This window comes from Oncorhynchus gorbuscha, linkage group LG06 (assembly GCF_021184085.1).
Source record: "Oncorhynchus gorbuscha isolate QuinsamMale2020 ecotype Even-year linkage group LG06, OgorEven_v1.0, whole genome shotgun sequence".
NCBI lineage: Eukaryota > Metazoa > Chordata > Actinopteri > Salmoniformes > Salmonidae > Oncorhynchus > Oncorhynchus gorbuscha.
This window is the reverse complement of record NC_060178.1, coordinates 69,996,563-70,009,541: the sequence shown is the minus strand read 5'-3', so window position 1 is coordinate 70,009,541 and position 12,979 is coordinate 69,996,563. Positions and strand designations below refer to the sequence as shown.

Sequence of the window (12,979 nt, the reverse complement as noted above, 5' to 3'; positions counted from 1 at the left end):
TGCTAGGTAAAGCCCTGCCTTCTCTCAGCTCACTGGTCACCATAGCAGCACTGGTCACCCCCAAAGCCAATTTCCTTCCAGTTCTCTGCTGCAGATGACTGGAACGAATTGCATAAATCACTGAAGCTGGAGACTCATATCTCCCTCACTAACTTTTAAGAATCAGCTGTCAGAGCAGCTTACAGATCATTGCACCTGTACATAGCCCATCTGTAAATAGCCCATCCAACTACCTCATCCCCATATTGTTATTTTTTGCTCCTTCGCACGCCAGTATCTCTACTTGCACATTCATCTTCTGCACATCTATCACTCCAGTGTTTAATTGCTAAATTGTAATTATTTCGCCACTACGGCCTATTTTCTGCCGTACCTCCCTAATCTTACCTCATTTGCACACACTGTACAGAGTTTTCTATTGTGTTATTGACTGTACATTTGGTTGTGTAACTGTGTTGCACTGCTTTGCTTTATCTTGAAAAAGAACTTGCTCTCAACTAGCCTACCTGGTTAAATAAAAAATTGAAAAGTAGAAACAACCCTAGCATGGCTCATATCTACCTTGCCTTCAAATAGTCAGTCATCTGGCTGGTCTGAAGACATGAAAGCCATCCATTACAGTGCAGGTCATACACACTCAGGAATACAGATGGGCTATTGACTCTGCTGTGCCAGTTTAAGGCGCAAGATTAAAGAGCCGCCAAGTGTGTGTGTTTGTGCATTGATGACGGTCATGGGAAAGTGTCAATTTTCCCCTGGTTCCTAGTGTGTACTTCTGCGTCTGTGTTTTGTCTTCTTCATTTGGTGTTTTTGGCCTGAGAGAGAAACGTCAGGTAGCACCACTGATGAGGAGGCTGCTGCGTGTGTGAAGGCACAAATGAGAAACTCAAGTCTTCCAGTGTAAGATCAAATCTAGAGGGTGTCTCTCTACCTGTTCATCGGTATATTGAGGCACATATGGTCAGTGCTTTAGTGCTCTTGCCACCTGGTGGCCATTCTGCCCAATTGAAAACCACTCAGAGAAAGATGAACGGAGAATAACGGGCTGATTGGGAGACAGGAGAGAGGATGATTTTCCTTTCTCCCCCTCCCCCCATCCCCATCCTCCCAGCAGGATCTCGATGCTCATTGAGGGAATTAACATCAATCCAATTAGCCTCTGGGTAAAACCAGAGAAAGAAGAGGAAGAGAGACATCTCACTCGCTCCTTTTTTTTCTGGTTCATATACGGTCACTGAACTAACCAGACCAGACCCCGCTGCAATCACATTGGTGTCTATGGTAAACAGCCCGAGTAAGACATCTTCATTTATCTGCCATCTTTGTTAATACTACCTCTCAATTCATCCACATTTTCTACACTTAAGTATCCAGCATCCATCACTTCTGACATGGATTACATTTGAATTGAGAATAGATTCCTCTCTTGCCTGCCTGGAATTCAAACACAATAATGAGCTATGGAGAAAAAAAAAGAGAACACGTTGAACTCCTGTCTATCCATTCCATCATTCCATTGACATACTGTCGCCATCATCGAGACGTTGCACTCCATGATCTCACATTGGACTCGTACATTAAGTCAAGGTAGTTGTGCTGCATGGCTACATTCTCACAACTTATGTTGCCATGTCTTGTCAGGTTCAGGCATAATCATGTGTATTTGTCTGTCAGGTTACCAGATATTCAAATAATTCCCAGGCTTCCTTTAGCATTTTGTTGGTTTAAGAGAATGGGGTATTAACACATACCAGCATATTTGTCTCGATTAAACAGCTGCCAGTCAAGCAGAAGGCCAACTGTCAATATGTGGTGCTTTGTTAAGTATAAAACGCTTGTTTCTATTGTGTAACTCACTCGGTCTGTGTACAGTCAAAGTCAGCTCTGTGAGTCTGTCAGGGTGAATGAACACACACAGAGACACACACAGAGAGAGAGGGCGAGTGAGAAGAGAAGCATCACACACGCACACTGCCAAAAAAACAGTCATGGCCTCATAGGGGTGAGAAAATAAGCATAAACAAGATAGAATACAGTCATGCATATGGTCTCTTCTTCACACGAATACCAATATCAAGTTATATTACATTTTTTTTTTTTTTTTTTTTAAGTGTCTGCCTCCTGAGGCTAAGCACATCAGTATGGTAATGGAAGAATGCATACACAAGTATGTCTAAAAAAATAAATGAGAAAGATACAGTAGTATACTGAAAGTAGCAACTTTTTATTTGAGTTACAATTCTTTACATGGAGCCAAAGAATGTCCTCAAAACCAGTACAAACATTTTTTTGCCTTGCAGTTGTCTTTTTTTTATACATTTTTTGTTTTTACTTCAAATGACAACTGAGAAATGTTGTATAAAATAAAAATATCAGCTTCAGAAAAGTAGTCTAGCATTCTAACATCCATTAACCACTATTTACAGATGTTTTTATTTACATTCTGAAATTCTATCCACGACCAGATTTGCAAATCAACTCGCAAGAAACATGTCTGTTCAACTGCAGCTCTACAAATCAGAGGGAAATTACATGAAATGGCTATCAGTATAGCTGTCAGTCAAACACTATCTTCTTGCAGGACAAGGACTAGTTATAGTATAGCTGGAAGGATGTTAAGGTGATTCACCGCTCAGAGTAGGAAGGTCAGGTCCAACTAGACATAAGACACAAAAGCCAACCACTGCCACCACTTGTGTAGAGCCGAAAGGATATGCATAAAAGATATGGTAGCAACTTCACTTTTCCCTCTGTTAGGCTAGGTAGAATTACCATCCAGTCCTCTCAGACCTCCACAAGTACCTAGGGGGTTGGGGCTAGGACAGGGGTCACCAACACAGGGTACTAGGTATATAGGCTTACAATCCAGCCTTGCAGTAACAATTGATTAGATTTGATCTTTATTATATATATATATATATATTAATCAGGTGTGTTATTGCAGGACTGGATGGACCCTGCAGCTCTCCGGGACCAGAGGCGAACCCTGGGCTAGGTGTTCGTTCCGGATAGGCACTACTTGAAGTGGTTAGATACAATGCCCACAGAACAAATGTTACAATATAATAGGCAAAGAACAATCCTTTTCAGTGAGGATTATGCCAGTTGGCTGAGGTTTAGTTATTATTCAGGTCAGGCCGGTTTACCAAGGACTCTCTGAGTCTAATAAAACCGTATATACAGCAGTTATTATACCCAGCCACTTCAAGTGACATGTTCGGTGGAACATGTAAAAGGTAAAGAAGTGCACAGAGACTTGAAACATCTTAAGCAGCATCAGATCTGGATCATTAATGGTCAAATAAATACATGAAAACCACAATCATTAAAATCATCTGAACTGCTATTTTAAAAACAAACAAAACTCAATTTCTTTACTGTAAAGTCAAATTGGGAAAGGCAGGAAGGAAAACAATGCCAAGTGCCATTATTTAAAAACAAAGATTTAAATAACATTAACAGTCATCCAGAGCTGCTGAGCCCTTTTAAATCTATTTAGATTGTTAAATGACATGCCATTCTAAGAACTTAAACAAGCATGATGCACTGATGAAAAAAAACATTTCAACAGAGGTGAATTTCGACGTGACAGTAAGCTTCTACAGATAATGGACATATTCAGAGCTGAAGCTTAGCTTAGAGAGAACTACAGGGGTCTTCCACAATGACCTTCCCTTTTCTGCAACCGTCAGAGGCAAACATATAAATGGCTACACTGATCTTGTGCATTCAACCATTCCACACAACTTAAGAGACATTGTTGACACGCGTCCATGAGTGCTCTTTTCAAGCTAATCAATGATTACATCCTTGATTCAATATATATATAAACTCACTCCACATGCCAGCAGTCTCAAGCTGTCCTCTGCAACTAGGAATCTTACCAGTAGTTGGATGGTGTGAAGATTTAAAACAGCATTGATTCAAATCAACGGTACATGTTTACGTGGCTTTGGTTCAGAAAGTGCTGAGTTTGTGTGTCTTGCTCTTCAGAATGAGGACGCAGGTTGAAGCGTTTGCCGCGGAACACTGTTGACCTCTGGTGGATTCTCTGTACAGCCCCTCCTGCTGGGGTTGCCAGTTCTCGCAGGACCGTTATGTGCAGTCAGAGTGCAAAGAAGGATTAGCTAACAGTGCTCCAGGTAGTCTATGACACGAGAGATGGATTTATGCCCTGTGGTTCCAAATGCACACTGTTGAAACAGAGAGGGTGGATAGCAAGTTAGCTTGTATTGTGTTTGTGTGTCTGGTATATATTGTTTTAAGTCATGTGAGACGCTAGGCCATTATCAAAAAGACATTTCCCACTTACAGTGAGGTTCATGAAATTCAAGAACTTCTTCAGCATTTCCGTCATGATGGAGAAATCTCCCTTGGGTAGGTTTCCCCGCACATTAATCACATTAACCTGAGGAGATATGAGCAAATACACATCAAGTGGCAATCTGCAACATTTTCCTCTCGCCGGAAATATATGCGCAACCAGCTACAAAACCTGAGCAATAAGAAGTTTGGTTTTTGGAGTCCGCAGAGCTCTTGGTCAACTCTGCACCGATGTATGTGGAGCAGAATATCAGTGTCACAATGACATGTTTAGGGGAGTAGGATACTAGCTTTTCCCACAGATTTCCATTTAGCAATAGGCTACAACGAGACACTTAAGCTTCAAACTAGGTTTTTTTCTTAAATACCAAAAACAGGTTGTTTTAATGTGAATGTATTGTTTCATTATGTTCTGTTTAATAGCTAACTATTAACACTGCAGCTGCCTTACCTTTTCACTTATTTGTTAATATATATACTTTATTTATTTTGTAACTAATATTGTAATAGCCTTTCGCTACACCCGCAATAACATCTGCTAAACATGTGGACGTATGTGACCAATACATTTGATTTGACAAGCTTCAACTTCACGCACAAGTGTGAAGCACCCTAAGAGATCTGCCATCAAGACAGAAGAATGGCACTGGTTTGCAGAAGCCTACACTTCAATTCTGCAAGCTCAGAAATCAAGCCCTTAATTGATTCATTGAATCAGGTGTGTGGGTGCTGAGATGGAACAAAAGCCTGCACCCCCAATGGCAGGGTCGAGGAACAGGGTTATAGCTAATTTGCCGGAAGCTTACCTGACTGCCCTGACACAGACAGCCCAGGAGCAGAGCTGTGTAGGAGGCCACGATGCTGTCCTCCATGTGCTTCCCAGCATGCTGCAGAGCTACAACACCACAGAGTGAGAACAACACTCAACATGGAGCAATGATAGCATTGAAAACTGCTGTTGCAAAAATAGGATTTCACACAGAGACACACATCTTTACCTTTGTTGAGGTCCAGCTCTTCCTCTTCCTCCTCTTTCTTTGTGTCCTTCTCCTTGTCATTTTCACTGTCGTTGGTTTCCGTGGCAACCCACTGGATCTCGCCCGACGTCTCCTGCCACTCCCCGCTCTGGTCCTGGGGTTTGGGCGCCTCACTGATGAGGTCATCAGTCTGTGCCTCGGCCAATATGGCCGCTCGCTCCCGCTCCAGGAAGAACTGTGGACGGAGGAAAAGACAGACACAAAATCACAAGAGTAACTCAATTTCCTGTGTTTTTTGGCCTCATTTCTCTGTAAGTTATTCTGAAGTCGTGATGTAGTTATAACAAAACTCTTACCTGCACCAGAGCAGCCAGGGCACCCGAGGAAGAGTCCTTGGTCTTCTCCTCAGCAGCCTCTGAAAGGGCTGCTCTAGGTGGCTCTGCCCCGTTCTCGATCTCTGTAGAGGCTGGGACTGGTTCAGGGGTCTGGGTCTCATCTCCTCCTGCCTCTCCCTGGCTGCATTCAGGGCTGGTTGTGTTGAACTCCATGTCCACCAGACTGTGGCGGTTCTTTGCACTGTACTCCACCAGGTTAATCAGCAGCCCCAAGCCCTGTACCAGCACACACACCGGACGAGAGATGCTGTTAAAAAAAAAAGCACTCAAGGACATACACTTCAATAAGATCCATAACAAAACATTGTGAGTACAAACAACCCTGAAATTACTACATCAAAGCTTCGGTTTTAATAACTACTTAGTCATTCTTTAAGATTAGAGGACCGACAAAATATTTTGGCAATCAAGCTATTGTCAGCGTTCAAGGTCTCCTCAACCTGTGGGCACTTCAAATAAAGTGGGTACAAAGGACCCACATTTTTCAGAGATCGTACAGGTAATTGGATTTGTGTAATCATTTACATAAAGGCCTCTCACACACACACGCTCACCAGGACACGGATGTCAAAGCGTTGTTCCTGAGGTATGTAGCGTGGGACCCGTAGGACGCAGTTGAGTGCTGTGATGATAAGCTGGTCCTGCTCTCCAGTCTTAGTGCTTCCCCACTCTAAAAACCACAAAACAGTCCATAGTTACCACACTCCCTCCACCCTGCAGTAGTGAGCTGTGGGCTGAGACCAGTCAGGCTTAAGTACTACAGCCCGAACACCTTCTTGGTGTGTGTGTTATGGGGAACTCTAGCACAGCTGTGATGAGGTCCGTGGGACAACGGAGAGCAGAGAGCACAAGGCACTAGCCAGGGACCGCAATGCGCTAGCTACAGTGTTGCCGAATGTAGAAGTCGTGCTGATGCAGTGATATTACCATTGTCGTGGGTGAGGTTGAGCAGAACCCCTATGACAGCCCTCATGCAGTCCTCCACGGCCTTGCCCACGTTGCTAAAGCTGGAGTGGGGCAGCGCTGTGCCTGACGAACACAAAGAGCTGTTCACCTCCCGGCTGTAGCGCTGGATCATGTCCACACAGTACAGCAAACCTCTGAGTGAGAGAGAGAGAGAAATTAGATCATACAAATTAAATGGGACTTCCTTGGCCACCTAAGGGTGTCAAAGCTTCTGAGTCCCAGAAAAAATGAGGGCACAGAGATTTAACACAGGGTCCTTTACAGGGACTGGTCTCTAGTAATACTAGTATACTAGAGGTGGGGACTGGGCAGAGCGAGAAGTGGTGGAGTGAAAGATCAGGGCTCAGTCACCAAAAGATGAGCATGTGTTCCAGTCGCTCTCACCTGGCAGAGGACATTATGAGCTGAGAGTCCTTGTAGGCGATCAGGTAGCCCTGGTTCTCTGGGTTCTGGACAGTCACCTGCAATGGAAGGACAGGAAGACATTGAAATGCCTTTTAAAATGATCAAATAAAAAGTGGTTAGATGAGGCTGAGTGTGCAGTCTATTTACTTTCCCATTTTGTACTCAATGAATGGATTTAAAACATCTGAGCCTACTAACACTCCTTGATGTTGTACTTACACTCTCTAGTACTCTTAGACACCTCTCTGCCCCCCATAGCGACGACACCAGCTTCTCCTTGTCATCCTCTTGGCTCAGGTTCTGGACACATTCTTTTACTGCAGGAGACACACACAATGAATGAATGACTGAATGAATGAACATACATACAGTTGAAGTCGGAAGTTTACATACAGTTAGGTTTGAGTCATTATTAATGGAGTCAGATTATTTCACTTATAATTCACTGCATCACAATTCCGGTGGGTCAGAAGTTGACTGTGCCTTTAAACAGCTTGGGAAATTCCAGAAAATAATGTCATTGCTTTAGAAGCTTCTGATTGACTCAAATGATGTCAATTAGCCTATTGGAAGTGTACCTGTGGATGAATTTCAAGGCCTACCTTCAAACTCAGTGCCTCTTTGCTTGACATCATGGGAAAATCAAATGAAATCAGCCAAGACCTCAGAAAATAAATATAGACCTCCACAAGTCTGGTTCATCCTTGGGAGAAATTCCCAAACGCCCGAAGATACCACGTTCATCTGTACAAACAATAGTACGCAAGTATAAACACCATGGCACCACACAGCCGTCATACCGCTCAGGAAGGAGACGCCTGGAGATGAACGTAATTTGGTGCGAAAAGTGCAAATCAATCCCAGAACAACAGAAAGGAACTTGTGAAGATGCTAGAGGAAATGGGTACAAAAGTACCTATATCCACAGTAAAACAAGTCCTACATTGACATAACCTGAAAGGCTTCTCAGCAAGGAAGAAGCCACTGTTCCAAAACAGCCATAAAAATGCCAGACTACGGTTTGCAACATTTGGAGAAATGTCCTCTGGTCTGATGGAACAAAAATATAACTGCTTGGCCAAATGACCATCGTGTGTTTGGGGGAAAAATGGAGAGCCTTGCAAGCCGAAGAACACCATCCAATCGTGTAAACTTCTGACCCACTGAGAATGTGATGGAAGTAATAAAAGACTAAATAAATCACTCATTACTATTATTCTGATATTTCACATTAAAATAAAGTGTTTTTTACTAGGATTAAATGTCAGAAATTGTGAAACTGAGTTGATATGTGTTCGGCTAAGGTATGTAAACATCCGACTTCAACTGTATGTATGTCAGAAAAATAGTAGAGAGTGTGATTTATTTCAGCTTTCATTTCTTTAATCACATACCCAGTGGGTCAGAAGTTTATATTCACTCAATTAGTATTTGGTAGCATTGCCTTTAAATTGTTTAACTTGGGTAAAATGTTTCAAGTAGCCTTCCACAAAAAGTTAGGTGAATTATGGCCCATCCCTCCTGACAGATCTGGTGTAACTGAGTCAGGTTTGTAGGCCTCCTTGCTCACACATGTTTTTCCAGTTCAGCCCACAAATTCTCTATAGATTTGAGGTAAGGGCTTTGTGATGGCCACTCCAATACCTTGACTTTGTTGTCCTTAAGCCAACTTGCCACAACTTTGGAAGTATGCTTGGGGTCATTGTCCATTTGGAAGACCCATTTGCAACCAAGCTTTAACTTCCTGACCGATGTCTTGAGATGTTGCTTCAATATATCCACATAATTTTCATACCCCATGATGCCATCTATTGATGCCATCTATTTTGTGAAGTGCACCAGTCCCTCCTGCAGCAAAGCACCCCCACAACATGATGCTGCCACCCCCATGCTTCACAGTTGGGATGGTGTTCTTCGGCTTACATCCACAGGTACACCTCCAATTGTACCTGTGTACCTCAAATGATGTCAATTAGCCTATCAGAAGCTTCTAAAGCCATGACATAATTTTCTGTAATTTTCCAAACTGTTTAAAGGCACAGTCAACTTAGTGTATGTAAACTTCTGACCCACTGGAATTGTCTGTAAACAATTGTTGGAAAAATTACTTTTGTCATGTACAAAGTACATGTCCTAACTGACTTCCCAACTCTACAGTTTGCTAACAAGACATTTGCGGAGTGGTTGAAAAACGAGTTTTAATGACTCCAACCTAAGTGTATGTAAACTTCCGACTTCAACTGGACATATACACACCTACAAGGATTTTTCTTTAGTTTGACTATTTTCTACATTGTAGAATAATAGTGAAGACATCAAAACTATGAAATAACACATATGGAATCATGTAGTAGCCAAAAATGTGTTATACAAATCAAAATGTATTTGAGATTATTCAAATAGCCACCCTTTGCCACTCTTGGCATTCTCTCAAACAGCTTCACCTGGAATGCTTTTCCAACAGTCTTGAAGGAGTTCCCACATATGCTGAGCACTTCTTGGCTGCTTTATAAAATTATAAACTTGGAATAGCTAACACAACATGCCATTGGCACCATCACAGGCATGATGGTTGCTGATAATGGGCCTCTGTACGCCTATGTAGATATTTCATACATTTATAAAAGTAATCTACCGTTTCCAGCTACAATAGTCATTTACAACATTAACAATGTATACATTGTATTTCTGATCAATTTTATGTTATTTTAATGGACAAAAAATGATTTTCTTTCAAAACAAGGGCATTTCTAAGTGACCCTAAACTTTTGAACGGTAGTGTATATGCCAATGAATATAGCCTAACAAAGTGAGTTGAACTTGATAAGATGCAACTGTGAAATAAAGGAACTAGGACAACTAGAAAAAGTATGCTTCTGGCGCAGAAAGCTGCTCCGACAGTTCAACAGAACATGCACGCACACAAACACCCACCTTTGTCTACAATGTGGTCCAAGCCTCCCAGTAAGCGCAGCTCCTCTTTGAACCAGTCGCCAGCTCTCTTTGAGGTCAGCGACAACAGGGTCTCCATGGCCAAGTGACACGACTGCAAAACAAACAAAATAAAGTGCTGTAGAACTCCAACCCACAATCATCATCAATATAAATATTAAACATAATCATTATTCTGATTGTCCCTGCATACCGTGATGTTCTCCAGGTCCAGGTGCTTGTTGTGGACCGTCTCACACAACTTGCGAATCTTCTCCTTGACCTTGGTCATCTCCTTGGCAGTCAGCTGGTCCTGGTGGTGGCCCGAGTGGTCATGCTCCAGCTCCAACAGTCTGATCATCAACTCCAGACTGGCCCGGTCCAGGTCCATGTTCAACCGGTCTCTGCTTAGAATGTACATTAGAGAGGCCGTACACAGGGCAAGGTTCTGGAGACGAGTGAAGGGAGAGCGGGTTGGGGCAACAATGAGTTCAGAAGCAACTGGTGGCAGGGAAAGTCCTTGAATCTTTCCCTTATATATTCAAATAGCAAACTTTTAAGTATCTACAGGACAAATAGTAGGTCATGCTGCCACCACAAATAAGCAGAGGGAGGTTAATTGTAACCCTACTGAAGCCCTTTATTTTGGGTCAATTGTGGTTGTAGATTAGAACAGATTCCTACCGGATGCTGCGGGGCATCATTCAACATCTTGAAGACCTGAGCCACCTTCCCTCTGGCCCGTAGGTGCATCCGGAAACTGGGCATTGCACACCTTGCAGCAAGACTGATTATACTAGACAAGAGAGCAAGAGAGGGGGAGGTTGTTTAAAGTTCAGAGGAGAAGAGTACATAGAAGATTAAGATGAAGTATAAATAATACTAAATCTGCTCATGTCTTCTAGACTTGAGCATATAGCTGGAAATGTATTGAACGGATGTTAAATCAGGTAAGATCCTTCCGAGGTGGACAATTTTGAGTGGATTTGTCTTACCTAAGGCACCGTGTGTTGAGTGGCTGGCTGCTCTTCAGGCCAGTCTCCAGGTACTCAAAGTCGTCAGTAAACTCCTGGTTCTCACCAAACTCTACCACATCGTTGAAGTGCTTCACATTATGCACAACTGTGTACAGCTGCAAGGGGGAGCAATAATGACATGATGAGTGACATTTACACAAGCAAATGGTACCGAGCATAGAGCAACAATAACCACCTATTTATTTTTGGGGGGCTGCCTATGTCCAAACAGTAAAATACTTTTACATTTTTTTTTTTTTTTACATTTCAGGGATGGAAAAAATGTTTGGTGTAAACTTAAACTAAAACAAGATAAAGTATGAAGAAAAGATAATCTATATATTTTGAAAAAACATCCTATTTGAGAACTGTAAAAATCCCCAAAATAAAAGTTTAGTCAATAAGAATCTAAAATTAAAAAATGATGCATTCAGGAGGATTTTTGCCATGGCATGGGCTCCCATTGATTTTGTTATAATGACAGCACAAGTTATGGCAAAATGCGTAGAATTGCAGGAAATTAGCTTAAAAACAGCTATATTTTGACATTGGGCCAACAGGAGGGCCTCTACAATGTCCGGTCGGCGACGCCCCCCCCTCATGCCTTCTGCCACGTCCAACCACCTAAGACTCGTTTTGATCCAGAAAAAACCCTGATATTTAAAATAGAAGAAATATTATCCAATGCAAGTTCCAAAATGTTTCTCTGTGTATTCATGTGTGTCCAGAGAAGGAAAGAAAAGTCACCCAGCATGCAAAGCAGCTCCACTCCATCAGTTCTATTAGCTGACTGGGATAATACCCCCTCATCAAGAACACCGCTGGGAGTAGAAGTGTCTGATCAGCTGTGTGTGTTTGCTTGCTAGAGATTAGACCATGTCTGTGTTTACTGGCTAGTGATTGGACCTAGGCACGCGATTGTGTGTGTGGCCAAGGAACTGCCCAACGAGATAGCTTAGCTTCAGTCCCAATTGGCAAGGGGGATGTGCAGCTAACCGTCTGGTCAAGAACCAGAAGGCAGATCTGCTAGCTATAGCTAGGCCTTAAAGAGGGGCTGAACTTCCCGATTCGGCTTGGTTATTAAGAAATGCAGCCGCTTGATGAATACTTAGGTGATGCCAGCTGTGGTCAGGATTGAAATAAACCCAACCCAAGGAAAACTGTTACAGTACCCTTCATTTCGTGACATAACATTTTTTCCTATCATCTCGCAAATCTCTGTTTAGGACGAGATTGACTTCATGACCAAAGTTATCCTATTTACACTTTGTCGTACACTCATAACAATGCCACATAGGCCATTTTTTTAAATGAGAAGTTGCTTTGTAGGGGCAGTGGTGCTTTAATAAAACAAGATGCTCCTCAGGCCATGACCAGCCCATGCTGTGTTTTAAATGAACAAAGACAAGCTTTACACTGCGCTCCAAATGGACATTAACAGACTAAACTGTGTCTGAAATGAATAATGAGACTAATAAATCTCTAACAGCATGCAAACAAGTTGTGAAAATAGAAGATGAGTGTTTGGGGGATGTTTACAGTGAAAAGATAATGTTGACTGTCTTGAGGGCGTGAAGTATCCCCCAGCATGGCTGGCTCACCTCCTTGTGTTCTTTTCTGCATTTGAGGGCCGTGACGATGTCCTGGTAAGGCTGAGTGGGGATGGTCACAGACTTGATGACTTTGGGCGGTGGGGGGAGGAGCTTTGAACAGACCGTCATCCTTGTGGGAGTTGGTGTCCTTGCTGCTTCCGCTCAATACGCTGGCCTGGAGAGTCAAAAAGCAGAAAACATTTGAAAAAGTAAAAAAAAAAAAAGACAAACTTTCATTCCAGTTGCCCTTATCTGAATTGTTTTCAGGTCTTGACTAAACAGAATATGGTTAATATTGATTTAGATTTCCTCCTCTGAAATTTAATTTAGGTGAGGCTGCTATTGGGTTAATGTAGGGCTGCACGATTATCCCA

The 12,979-nt window shown here is 42.5% G+C and overlaps 1 pseudogene; it reads right to left on the bottom strand.

Moving 5' to 3' along the window:
* Nucleotides 1-2,203: 2,203 nt before the first annotated feature.
* Nucleotides 2,204-12,979, bottom strand: part of LOC124038279 — a 30,343-nt pseudogene continuing 19,567 nt past the window's right edge.